The sequence below is a fragment of the Chiloscyllium punctatum genome, chromosome 4, assembly GCF_047496795.1.
Source record: "Chiloscyllium punctatum isolate Juve2018m chromosome 4, sChiPun1.3, whole genome shotgun sequence".
Lineage (NCBI taxonomy): Eukaryota > Metazoa > Chordata > Chondrichthyes > Orectolobiformes > Hemiscylliidae > Chiloscyllium > Chiloscyllium punctatum.
The window spans coordinates 113,046,629-113,059,686 of NC_092742.1; positions in this window are offsets into that span (position 1 = coordinate 113,046,629).

A 13,058-nucleotide genomic window follows, 5' to 3' on the forward strand; every position below is an offset into this window, starting at 1 on the left:
AGGAAAAGTAGCTCCCTTCCTCTGCCTGCATCCCATATTCCAATGGCTCGTTTCCGTTCAGGTAGGTAGCCATACACTATTTTAGATGCATTCTTTGTGACTGAGTCTCTTCCAAGAGTGATGTCCATCTCCATGGGCACCTCTGGTGCTGGCTTTATTGATGCTGACCTACAGATGTAAGGATGTTTTTAAATTCTACATCAATGGCAGTGAATTGTAAATGAATGGTTTCCTGTGTCACACGAAAGAAATGGAGCCAGCTAAGTGAGGGAAAGGAATTATTGTGATCAAGCCTGAGAGTGTTGTTGAGGCAGTATTTGGCATATTATGGACAGATTTTCTTTCCTTTATCTGGAGTGATCTCCTTAACACAGAGAGGGTGAAGAGGAGTTCCACCAGATTAGTCCCTGGGATGATGGCACCATGAGGAGTGAGCGAAGGTTGATCTGTAGTGCTGTGAGAGAATAAGTGGTGATTGCATTGAACCCTGAGAGAGATGCACAATTGCTCCTTATATTCTAAACAGACAATGAGAAGGTGATAATTTCCATGACTGCTATTTCACTCAGGATGCATGCTCCTGGATAGTTAAATTGCCTGGGCGGACGTTACACCCACCCACCCCAACGCCTACTGCCAATTGAGAGAGACGGACAGGTCCAAGTTTTGAATAGACATTCCCCACATTAATACAGTGCAGTTGGTGTGTGATCCTGCACTGAATGTCATATTATCCACCACCCTGACAGCAGCCACAATACCTTCATTCTAAAACAGTTAACTATTCCCAACAGCTTCTGACCTTTATGAAGAACATGAATCTATCTTCTCAGAGATGCAAGGTACTTCCTTAAGGTTTAGACCAGAAGACTATAAGACATTGGAGCATAAATTAGGACAGTTAGCCCATCGGGTCTACTCCGTTATTCAATCATCACTGATAGGTTTCTCAAACCCATTCTCCGACCTTCTCCCCATAACCCTTCATCTCCTGGATTATCAAGAATATCTATCTCCGCCTCAAATATACTCAATGGCCTGCCCCCACAGCCTTCTGTGACAATAAACTTCAAAGATTCACCATTCTATGGTTAAGTAACTTTCTCTTATCACTGTTCTAAAAAGTGTACCCTTTCATCTAATGCTGTGCCCTCGGATTCTAATCCAATGGAAACATCTGCACAACTTTCACTCTCTCTGGCTCATTCAGTATCCTGTCTATTACAATTACATTCCCTCTCATCCTTTCAAACTTTATCAAGTATAGACCCACAGTACTCAAACATTCCTCATGCAATAAGCTTTTCATTTCTGTGAACATTCTCGTGAAAATCTTCTGAATACGTTCCAGTACCAGTACATCCTTCCTGAGCGATGGAGCTCAAAAATGAGCACAATACTCCAAATGTGGTCTGACCAAAGCCGTATACAGTCAGTTCTTATATTCAATTCTTCTCGGAGTAAATGCTCCCAATCATAATTGCAATTGCCCTCCTAACTACTGCCTCAACCTGCAAGCTGATCTTGAGAGAACCCTGCACGAGAACTCCCAAGTCCCTTTGCACTTCAGATTTCTGAATTTTCTCGCCATTTAGAAAATAGACCATGCCTCTAAACTTCATGCCAAAGTGCATGACCTCACAATTTCCAACCTTGGAATGCATCTGACGATCTCTTTGCCTGTCCAAAACCTGGTTCAGCATCTCCGCTTCCTCAATACGACCATGTGCCTATCGTTGTATCGTCTGCAAACCTAGCCAGAGTGCCCTCAATTCCCTCATCTAAATTGTTAATGTAACAAGTAAAAAGTTATGATTCCAACACTGAGCATTCTGGATCACCACTTGTCACCGGCTGCCAACCTGAGAAGTACTTTTTTATCCCCACTCTCTGCTTTCTCCCAGACAGACAAGCTTCTATCCATGCCACTACCTTGCCTCCAATACCATGGACCCTTATCATACTCAGTAATCTCCTGTGTGACACCATGTCAAAGCCCTTCTTGAATTCCAGGTGGATAACATCCATTGGCTGTGCTTGGTCGAGCCTGCTAATTTCCTCTTCAAAGAATTCCAATAGATTTGTCAGGCATTAACTTCCCTTGATGAAATCATGCCGACTTTGCCCTATTTTACCAAACACTTTCAAGATTTCAGAAATCTCATCCTTCACAATGGATTCCAGGATCTTAGCCATGACAAAGGTTAAACTATTCATGGTGGGATTTTTATTTGTCTTTTTTCCTTACTCCCTCGTTAAAAAGTAGTGTCACGTTAGTGGGTTTCCAGAGCTCTGGGATCGTTCCTTACTCTAGTGATTCCTGAGAGATAACCACGATTGCCTCCACTCCCTCTTCAGCTATCTCCCGTATAACACTGGGATGTAGTCCATCTGGTCAAGGTTATTTACCCACCTTTGGGAATTACATCTTTTTCTAGCATGTTCTCCATGGTGGGGGCCATCATACTCAGCACTGGCCCCTCAATCTCTTGAATGTTTAAGGTATTACTCGTGCCTTCCACCATGAAAGGTGATGCAAAGTAATTATTCAGTTCCTTGGCCATTTTCTCGTTCCCCATTCTATCTCTCCAGTATCATTTTCCAGCAATCCAGTGTTCACTTTTGCCGCTCTTTTGTACTTTATATATCGAAAGAAACTGTTACAGTCTTCTTTTATCTTACTGGCGAGCTTACACCCATATTCAATAATCTCCCTCCTTATTTTATTTAGTTTGCCCTCAGTTTTGTCGTTGTAAGCTCCGGTTTCCCACTGCACTTTCCAAAATTATATCCTTTCTCTTTTGCTTTTATGCTATACCTGACTTCCCTAGTCAGCTATGGTTGTCCCATCCTCCCTATACAAGCCTCTTTTTCCTCAGAATAAATCTTTTCTCTATCCTGAATTACTCCAAAAATCTCCTGCCATTGCTGTTGCACTGTCTTTCCTGCTGGGCCCGTCTCCCAGTCAATTCTACCCACCTCCTCACTCTTATCTGTGTAATTGCCTTTATTCAGCTGTAATGCTGTTACTTCTGATTCTAACTTCTCCATCTGAAATTGCAGAGAAATTCAATCATATTATGATCACTGTCACCTTAAGCTCCCCTCATTTACTCTGGCCGCACAAGCTGCTCCAAAAAGCCATCTCGTAGACATTCTACAAATTCCTTTTCCTGCCAACCACCATCAGTCTGAATTCCCAGTCCATCTGCATAATAAAATCCCACATGATCACTATAACTTTGCCTTTCCAACAGATCTTTCGAGCGCCTGGTGTATCATACACACCAGCTCCCTGTATATAACTCCAACTGCATTTTTTCACATTTTTGATTCCTCAATTCTACACCATCTGACCTTATTTCATTTCTTATTATTGATTATTGATTCAATTCCATTCTTAATACTGAGCCAACTCTATCTCTGTGCCCACTTGCGTATCTTTTCGACAGGATCAATATCCTTGAATATTCAGCTCCCAATCCTGATCCTCTTGCAGCGATGTCACTGTCACTGTTCTGCCCACTATGTCGTACCTGCCAATTTATGGATAAGTCACAAGCTCACTTACCTTATTCCTTAAACTGCATGCATTCCGAAATTATAGTTCAGTCCTGTATTACCCGTCGCTCTTCTCATTGTCATTTGTTTGTCCAGCCTTTGGTACCTACACAGACCCTGACCATTGGATCATTCCCCTCCTACTCCATGTTCTGCAACCCTGATGATATATCCCAAACGCGATAGGCAACACGATCTTCAGGAGTCTTAACCCTGATCATAGAGAACAGTATCTATGCTTTTAACTATACTATCCCCAATTATCCATCATTGGGCAACGTGGTGACACAACAATGCTGCCTCACAGTGCTGAGGACATTTGGTACATTTCCAATCTCTGGACGCTGTCTGGGTGGACTTTGAACATTCTTCCCGTGTCTGCATTGGGAGCATTAACTCTCTTCTCTCTCCACAATACATTTCTATGTTTGCTTCAGGTTTCTACCATCTATGGAATTTTTGTTTTTGTTCGATGGAGAAATGCAGCAAATGTGACAGTAATTTTGTAAAAGAAGCCGTGGTTCGCGGGTTCCTCTGGGTATTTAGGAATCTTGCCCTGCCACTTCTCTGAGTGCAGTGTCCATGGATGCCCATTCCTTCTCGCTCAGTTCCCTCAGTCCATCGTCACTACATGCAGCATTTCCTTGTGCCAACCCTGGACTCCCCACACCCCATTGCCTGGCACTGGATACTCCCTTCGCAGGTGGGCGGCACGGTGACACAGTGGTTAGCACTGCTGCCTCACGGCGCCAGAGACCCGGGTTCAATTCCCGCCTCAGGCGACTGACTGTGTGGAGTTTGCACATTCTCCCCGTGTCTGCGTGGGTTTCCTCCGGGTGCTCCGGTTTCCTCCCACAGTCCAAAGATGTGCAGGTCAGGTGAATTGGCCATGCTAAATTGCCCGTAGTGTTAGGTAAGGGGTAGATAGATGTAGGGGTATGGGTGGGCTGCGCTTCGGCGGGGCGGTGTGGACTTGTTGGGCCGAAGGGCCTGTTTCCACACTGTAAGTAATCTAATCTAATCTAAAGGACTGCGTACACAACGACACTGGGAACTTTCTGACCCGCTGGGGATGCTGGGTAAAGACCCTGCCATTGAAAGGAACAGAATAACTAGAATCCAACTGAATAGCAAAGCTGAGTAAACAGGCTGAATTACATCCATCTGCGCCGACATTTTCTAATATTCTGTTTATCCTCGGCCATCTGCAAATAGATGGTCCATGTGTATACCTTGTCAAGCAGGTTTGGTGGTGGGGATAGATATCAGATACGGTCGTCATTGGACTGATTCAGTGGTCCCACTTTCCTGATGTCACACTTAAGTTTTTATTATCAAGTCTATCCAGTTTAAAGAAAAGGCCTTGCTGGAGTTGTGCTGAAAGGATATTTGAATTTTGGAGACATTAGAAAATGTCACGTGCGAGTGAGGTTAGGAATCGTAAGGTAGCACAGTTAAATACACGATCAAAGTTCAATGTGGTTAGCACAGTGGTTAGCACAGTGACACAGTGGTTAGCACTGCTGCCTCACAGCGCCAGAGACCCGGGTTCAATTCCCACCTCAGGCGACTGACTGTGTGGAGTTTGCACGTTCTCCCCGTGTCTGTGTGGGTTTCCTCCGGGTGCTCCGGTTTCCTCCCACAGTCCAAAGATGTGCAGGTCAGGTGAATTTGCCATGCCAAATTGCCCGTAGTGTTAGGTTAGGGGTATGGGTGGGTTGCGCTTCGGTGGGGCGGTGTGGACTTGTTGGTCCGAAGGGCCTCTTTCCACACTGTAAGTAATCTAATCTAATCTAAAAATGTCACGTGCGAGTGAGGTTAGGAATCGTAAGGTAGCACAGTTAAATACACGATCAAAGTGCTGGTCGGGGAGGCAGCACTTCCGATATGTGGATCATTGGGATTCACGGGTCAGTAGGATACACACAAGAAGGACGGGATGCACATGAACTGATAACAATCTCCGATATGTGGAACATTGGGATTCCTGGGTTGGTAGGATATACGCAAGATGGACGAGATGGAGTTGAACTGGCAGCAATCTCCTGGCAGGCAGATTTCTATTGTCCTTTACGAGGTTTTAAGCTAGTGTGAACCGGCGGTGGGGGAGGGGCGTGTGGAACCACAGCAGTAGGTCCACAGGTACATTGACTGAGGAGAAGTTGGAGACTAATCCCATAACAATAAGACCAACAAAAAAATAAAACAGAGAACAGTGTTCAGTGGCCTGGCAGTCTGAAGTGTGTTGATTTTAATATGAGGAATTTGTTTGTTTGAACAGATATATCGATGTCGCTGCATGTCTGAAAATAGGAAGAGATAATGGTTAATTGTCCACTGTGTCCTTCACTGGACCAGCTTGTCTCTCCAAGCACCAAAATTTGTTACTGTGGGTCGGAGAACGTCAGAGTTAATGCAACACAGAAGGAGACCATTCAGCCCACCATGCATCCATGAGCTCTTCAAATTGACAACTTGAAAATAGAGGGAATGATCGGAGCTAGACTGAGAGGGAGAGAAATAAACAGAGAGAAAGACAGTGAAGTGAGATAAAGAGAGTGAAAAAAAATCGACAGAGTGAGTGAGAGAAAGGGGTGTCAAACGAATGTGAAGTTAGATCAAGAGACAGCATGAAGAGAAATGCACCAAAACTTTTCTTAGAAACTCTCACAGACTGTAAGCCCTTTGTCTGGTGCCATACCCTGTGAACACCATGCTGATACTGGCTGTCATCCCAGGTCATTTATTGCCAATAACATCCCAGAGCTGAGTTGCTGACAGCTAAACACAATCCAATAGACCAATAGATTGGTTCCAGGGAGAAGGTGGATTAATTTAAATATTCTGGGCCAACAGGAACTTGTAGCCCCTCTAGACACTGCGTGAGAGGCAGGGTGGAATCTCAGTGAAGGGCATCACTGGCAGAGGGGTAATCAGGATCTCAGCTCTGGGTCAAATAATGATTGATAAAGTTTGCACACCAGTTCCATGGTTTGGTAATTCACATTACAATTTATATAGCTCCACATAGTAAGTGTATTTTAACATTATTGTCTTTTTGTTGTTTTCATATTTTGGTATGCACAGAAAAGCTTTTTTATTCTTGTATTTTGTGTTGAATAAACACATTTTATTACTGAGGAAGAAAGGACCTGCTCCGATGGGACAGTCATCATCTGAACCGTGCTGGGACCAGAATCCGAGTGACTCCTAACCAGGGCTATAGACAGAGCTTTAAACTGATTAGGATGTGTGTGTGTGTGTGTGTGTGGTGGGGTGCAGTTATAGGGTTTATTTAGAAAAGCCGAATTAAAAGAGGAGGTAAGAGTACAGAACTCAGGAGAGGTTATTAAAATCTCCAGCACAGACACGAATAGGATAGAGCATCTGGAAATGTTTAACATATCACACTTCGAGTACACTGCACAAATTAATGACAATGAGAAGAGGGATGGTTAATGCAGGACTGAAGGGGTTATAACTGAATGCATGCTGTAAAAGGAATAAGGTAAATGAGCTTGTGGTGCAGAATTAAATCGGCAGGTATGAAGCGATGGGCATCACGGAGATGTGGCTGCAAGGGGATCTGAATATTTACGGATATTTATCCTATCAAAAAGTTTGGCAGGTGGGCAGAGGGAGTGCATTGCATTATTAGTAAGAAATGAAATTAAATCAATAGTAAGAAAGGAAGTAAGGTGAGATGGCGTAGAATTGAGGAACCACAAGAGGTAAGACAACCACAGTTGAAGTCTCGTACACGGCTCCAAAGAGTAGTCAGGAGCGAGGGCACAAGATACGCCAGGAGATAGAAAATATGTGTAGGAAAGGCAAAGTACAGTAATCATGGGTGATTTCAGTTTGCAGGGGAACTGGGAACATGAGATTGGTAGTGGTTCGCAAGAAAATGTAATTTAGGAATGTTTACGAGATGGCTTTTTGAAGCAACTTCTAGTGGAGTCCACTCGGCAACACATGATACTGGATTTAATGATGTAAGATTCGGAAGGGCGATTAGGGTGAAGGTAAACTTCGGAGGCAATCATCAGCACATGGACGAATTTATTCCATAATTTGAGAGAGAGAAGATAGAATCAGAGGTAACAGTATTTCAGCTGAATAAAGGCAACTGCAGAGGCACAAGGGAGAGGCTAGGTAGAATTGACTGGGACAGGGGTCAAGCATGAAAGGCGGGGGAACAGCAATGGAAGCAGATTCCAAGACTAATTCAGGAGACATAGCAGAGATACTTGCCGAGGAATAGAGGCATAGTACAGGGAGGATAAGACATTCAGGGCTGACGAGGGAAGTGAGGGATTGCATAGAAGCAAAAGAGCAAGCGTATAATATGGTGAGGGGCAGTGGGAAACTAGAGAATTAGGAATCTTACAAAGACTAACAGAGGGCTAAAACTGACAGAGAAGATTTGATATGGAGGTAAGGTAACCAGTAGTAGAAAGGAGACTGTAAGAGGTTCATTAGATTAGATTACATTGCAGTGTGGAAACAGGCCCTTCGGCCCAACAAGTCCACATCGACCCACAACCCACCCATACCCCTACATTTACCCCTTACATAACACTACGGGCAATTTAGCATGGCCAATTCACCTGACCTGCACATCTATGGACTGTGGGAGGAAACCGGAGCACCCGGAGGAAACCCACGCAGACACGGGGAGAACATGCAAACTCCACACAGGCAGTCACCTGAGGCAGGAATTGAACCCAGGTCTCTGGCGCTGTAAGGCAACAGTGCTAACCACTATGCCACCGTGCCGTGCCAAAGTGAAAAAAGAGAGGCAAACGTGAATATGGAACACTGGAAAATGATGCTGGAGAAACAGTAGCGGAAAACAAAGAAATGAATGAGGAACTTTGCATCAATGTTCATGATGCAAGACACAAGTAATTTCCCAAAAATTGAAGACAGTGAGAGGACAGAGCTGAGTATGGTGATTATCATCAAGAAGAACATGCTAGAAAATTAAATGGCCTGAATTTGGATAAATCATCTCCACCAAATGGACTACATCCCAGCATTGTCAGGGAGATAGCTGAAGAAGTAGGGAAAGTGAAAGTGGTAATCTTTCTGAAATGACTAAAATCAGGAAAGGCTGGAAAATTGCTAACGTGATTTTCCATTTAATAAGGGAGTTAGGAAGAATATGGAAAAGTACAGACTGATTAGCCTAACCTTGGTTGAAGGTAACATCCTGGAATCCATCGTGAAGAATGGGATTTCTGAATACTTGGAAGTATTTAGTAAAATAGTGCAAAGTCAGCATTGTTTCACCAATGGGAGGCCATGCCTGACAAACCTGCTGGAATACTTTGAGGGAGTAACGGGCAGATTTGACCAAGGAGAACCAGTAGATGTTATCCACCTGCTTCTCTAAAATCATTTGATAAGGTGCCACACAGGAGGCTATTGAGAAAGATTAGGGCCCCTGGTGTTACAGGCAAAGTGCTAGCCTGGATAGATGCATGGCTGTATGACAGAAAGCAGAGAGTGGAGATAGAAGTGTCCTTCTCAGGATGGTATCCAGTGACAAGTGGTTTTCCTCAAGACTCAGTGTTGGGACCACAAAATTCGCTTTGTGCATTAATGGTCTACATGAAGGCACTTGAGGGAATTCTTGCTAAGTTTTCAAACACTGCAAAGATGGAATAGAGGGATAGGTAGCATAGAAGAGGTTGTTTGGATGCAGGAGGGTGCAGTAGCACCCCTCTGATGCTTGGCTTCCAGACCACCAACCTCAGGATACAACGCATCATCCTCCGCTACCAACAGTCAGACCACACCACCAGAGATATACTTTCCTCCCCACCCCTATCAGCATTCTGCAGAGACCATTTCCTTCACGACTGCCTAGTTAGGTTCACACGTCCTCCCTCCCACACCCCAACAAGCCACCTTCCACTCCCGGCACTTTCCGTTGCCATTGCAGTAGGTTTGAAACCTGTGCCAACAACTTCCTCCACACCTCCATCCAAGGCCCCAAAGGATCCTTCCAATCAGGCAGAGAAGATACTGTGAATCCAAACACCTCATCTACTGTGCCCATTGATCCTGGTCTCCTCTACACTGGAGAGACTGGACGTCAACTTGCAGAACGTTTCAGGGAACACTCTCCATCATGAACCCAACAATCCCACTTCCCTGTGGCTAAATACGTCGCCTCCCCTACCACTCCTCCAAGGACATGCAAGTTCGTGGCCTCCCCCACTGCCATATTCTAGCCACCAGCACATCGACTTCCACCTTGGGACCCTTCAACCACATGGTATTCAGCGCAATGTCACCAGTTTCCTCATCTCCCCTCCCTCCACCTTATCCCAGATCTAATCCTCCAACTGAGCAGCGCCTGTTGAACTATCCTACCTGTGTATATTCCTTCCCATCTATCCACTCCACCTTCCACTTTCACCACTCACCTTCATTTAGCCATCGCCTTCCAAGCTACCTTCGTCCCAGCCTCTCCCATTCATCTCTCAACCGCCTTCCGCCCACCCACTTCATTCCTGATAAAGGCTTTATGACGGAAACGTCGAATATCCGGCTCCTCAGTCTGCCTGACTGGCTGTGCTTTTCTTGCACCACACTTTTTGACTCTGATCTCCAGCATCTGCGGTCCTCACTTTCTCCTGCTGAAGGATTTGCACAGGTTAGGGGAGTGAGCAAAGAAGTGGAAGGTGGAGTATAACGAGGGCAAGTGTGAGGTCATGCAGTTTGCCCAGAAAAATAAAAGCGTGGAATATTTTCTAAAAAGCGAGCAAATTCAGAAGACTTGGGGTGGGGGGGGGGGGAGCAGTGGGAGGGTTCTAGTCCAAGGATCTTGAAAGGTAAAACCTGCAGGTTGTCAGCAGTTGGGAAGGCAAATAAAATGACTCCATTTATTTCAAGAGGGCTTGAATAGAAATGCAGGAATGTATTTCTGAGGCTCTATAAGATTTTGGTCAGGCAACATTTGGATTATTGTGCAGGATCTGGAACATTTTCCGATGATATTCACGACAGTGGTCCCAGGAATGAAAAGCTTAACATATGAAGAACATCTGAGGGCTCTGGGTCTATATTTGATAGAGTTCAGAAGGATGTCAGGAGGTCTACTTGAAACTTACAGAATATTGAATGACCTGGACAGGGTGGATTTTGGGAAGATATTTTCCAATGGAGGGGAGACTAGGACCCGAGGGGACAGAGTAAAGAGAAGACCTTTTCAAACACAGATAACGACGAATCTCTTCAGCCAGAGAGTGGTGAATCTAGGGAATGCACTGCTACAGAAGGCTGTCGAGGCCAGTTAATTGAGCATATTTAAGACAGATAGGTTCTTGATTGTAAAGGGGATGAAAGGTTACAAATAGAAAGCGGAAGATTGGGGTTGAAAAGCTTAACAGCCATCATTAAATGGTGGAGCAGGCTCAATGGGCTGAAAGGCCAAATTTCTGCTCCATTGTCTTTTGGTCGTATGGTTAATATTGGCTCTCCTCATTCCTCATTGGAGATGTATCCTGGAATTTGATCTTCTTATGCTTTATAAAGAGTAACATCCCAATACTGCTGACTAGGAAATATCATGTTCCCTCCCTCCAGTCTCTGCAACCATGTCCCCAATATCATAATCACACTCAAATTGAAAACTAGTGCATGGTAATTAATCACAGTTGATTGATATCGACAACATTAACAGCATGACATTCACCTGCCCTCTCTGATCCTCGACTAACCATCTGAATTGTGTGTCAAATCATATTCTCTGTTAACATATCCATGCCATTTGTCTGTTATAACTCATGTTGTCGTAGGCACATTTGCCTGTCAGATTATGGACTAGAAAAGTTGTCTTCGTATTTTAGTCACTGATCAGTAGTTACAGACTGTATGTTTCCATTTATAAACGGAGAAACATGTTTATCCTGACAATCCTTTGACATTACTCCTATATCCAAGGCAGATTGAATGAATACACGCAATCAATCTGCCATCTCCAATATTCCTTCCCTCAGCCGCCCCCAATATATCCTAAGCTAAATGAGTAATTTTTAAACATTTATTTTAATTTTAACTTTTTAAATTTTGAACTCAAAGGGCTGAAATGAAGCTATTTGTTCAGTGACTGAAATTAATGCCCACCTCCATGGATCCTAATTATCACATTGGAGAGTTTCCATCGTTGAGAGATAATGGACTCTATTCAATGTGTTATCCCATAGTTTGAGTAGGAACATCACTAACAGCACTAACAGGGATCAGCAGCTCGAGAGAGAGGGCGAGGAGAGATCAGAATCTGAAACATTAGGCAGGAGTGTTACAATAATTGTTCATAATCTGAGGACCATGGATTGGAATGTTCCAACAATGGATCAGAATCTGAGAACATTAGAGTGAAATGCTCCATCAATGGATAGGAGTTTATCCTTGAGTCTTTACTGGCTTTCTCAGCCTTGGATATCATTAGCATATTGGATCCAGGATATCCTTTGGATTATTCGAGGTGGTTCCTATCCCATCCTCGCAATAGTCGGTGTTCCTGGTAAGTCATTATATTTGTCTACTAAACCGGGTTGAGCTGAATTTCTGCGCATGATATATACATTTTGGAAAGTGCAAGTCAATATCTTCAGTTCCAAAGCAAAATTCATTTCCTTATAAACTATAACAAACAAACCACGATTTATAAATTACTGATATGCGAGAAGGAACCAGACTCTTCTGAAACTCCATAATCCATTTTGTCCTTCAGAGATTTACATCTCCATGTCCTCCCCACTCACCAATCCTGTCCAATATCACCATCATGATATCCCAGTCTTGTCCTCAGTCTCAGTGCGATATCTGAATAAACCATTTGTGCCTTTGTTCAATCCAGATGCAACAGTTTCACGTTTTTTGTGACCACACATCCGTCACTAAATAATTGCTGTTCAGAATGTTTAACTTGTTTTCTGCACATAAGGGAAGACAGTTTATGGTGGTCAAGGCACTTGCTCATAATCTAGAGCCACAGAATATTGGTCTGATGATATCTCCTGAAGGAAATTGTGGAGTTTAAAAACAACCATTATCATTTGTTATAAAAACCAATCTACTTGCCTCAAGTCCTTTAGGGAAGTCAATGTGTAATTTTTCCATCGTCAAGTTTCCATGTGACTTCTGTGATGAACACGTTGGTGTACTGTACCTTTGAGAGAATTAAAAACCAACACTAACTACCTGTCAGCACCAAGAGTTCTGAAAAATAGATATAATGTAACATTTGGTCAAACAACCCGATTAGCTCATTGCATGAAAACAAATTCAGCAAAACATTTTAAATTATAACCCAAAATACCCACCTACCAAGTTTCAATTTCTTATATTGCCAATCTTAACCGCCAATGAACAATCCAATAGGTTGGCAGTACAAGACCATGGAAAATTGAACAGTTGAGACGAGAACTTCCAAGCTACCAGCATCCAAAGACAGCCTTAAAAATAGCTCTCCTATAGGT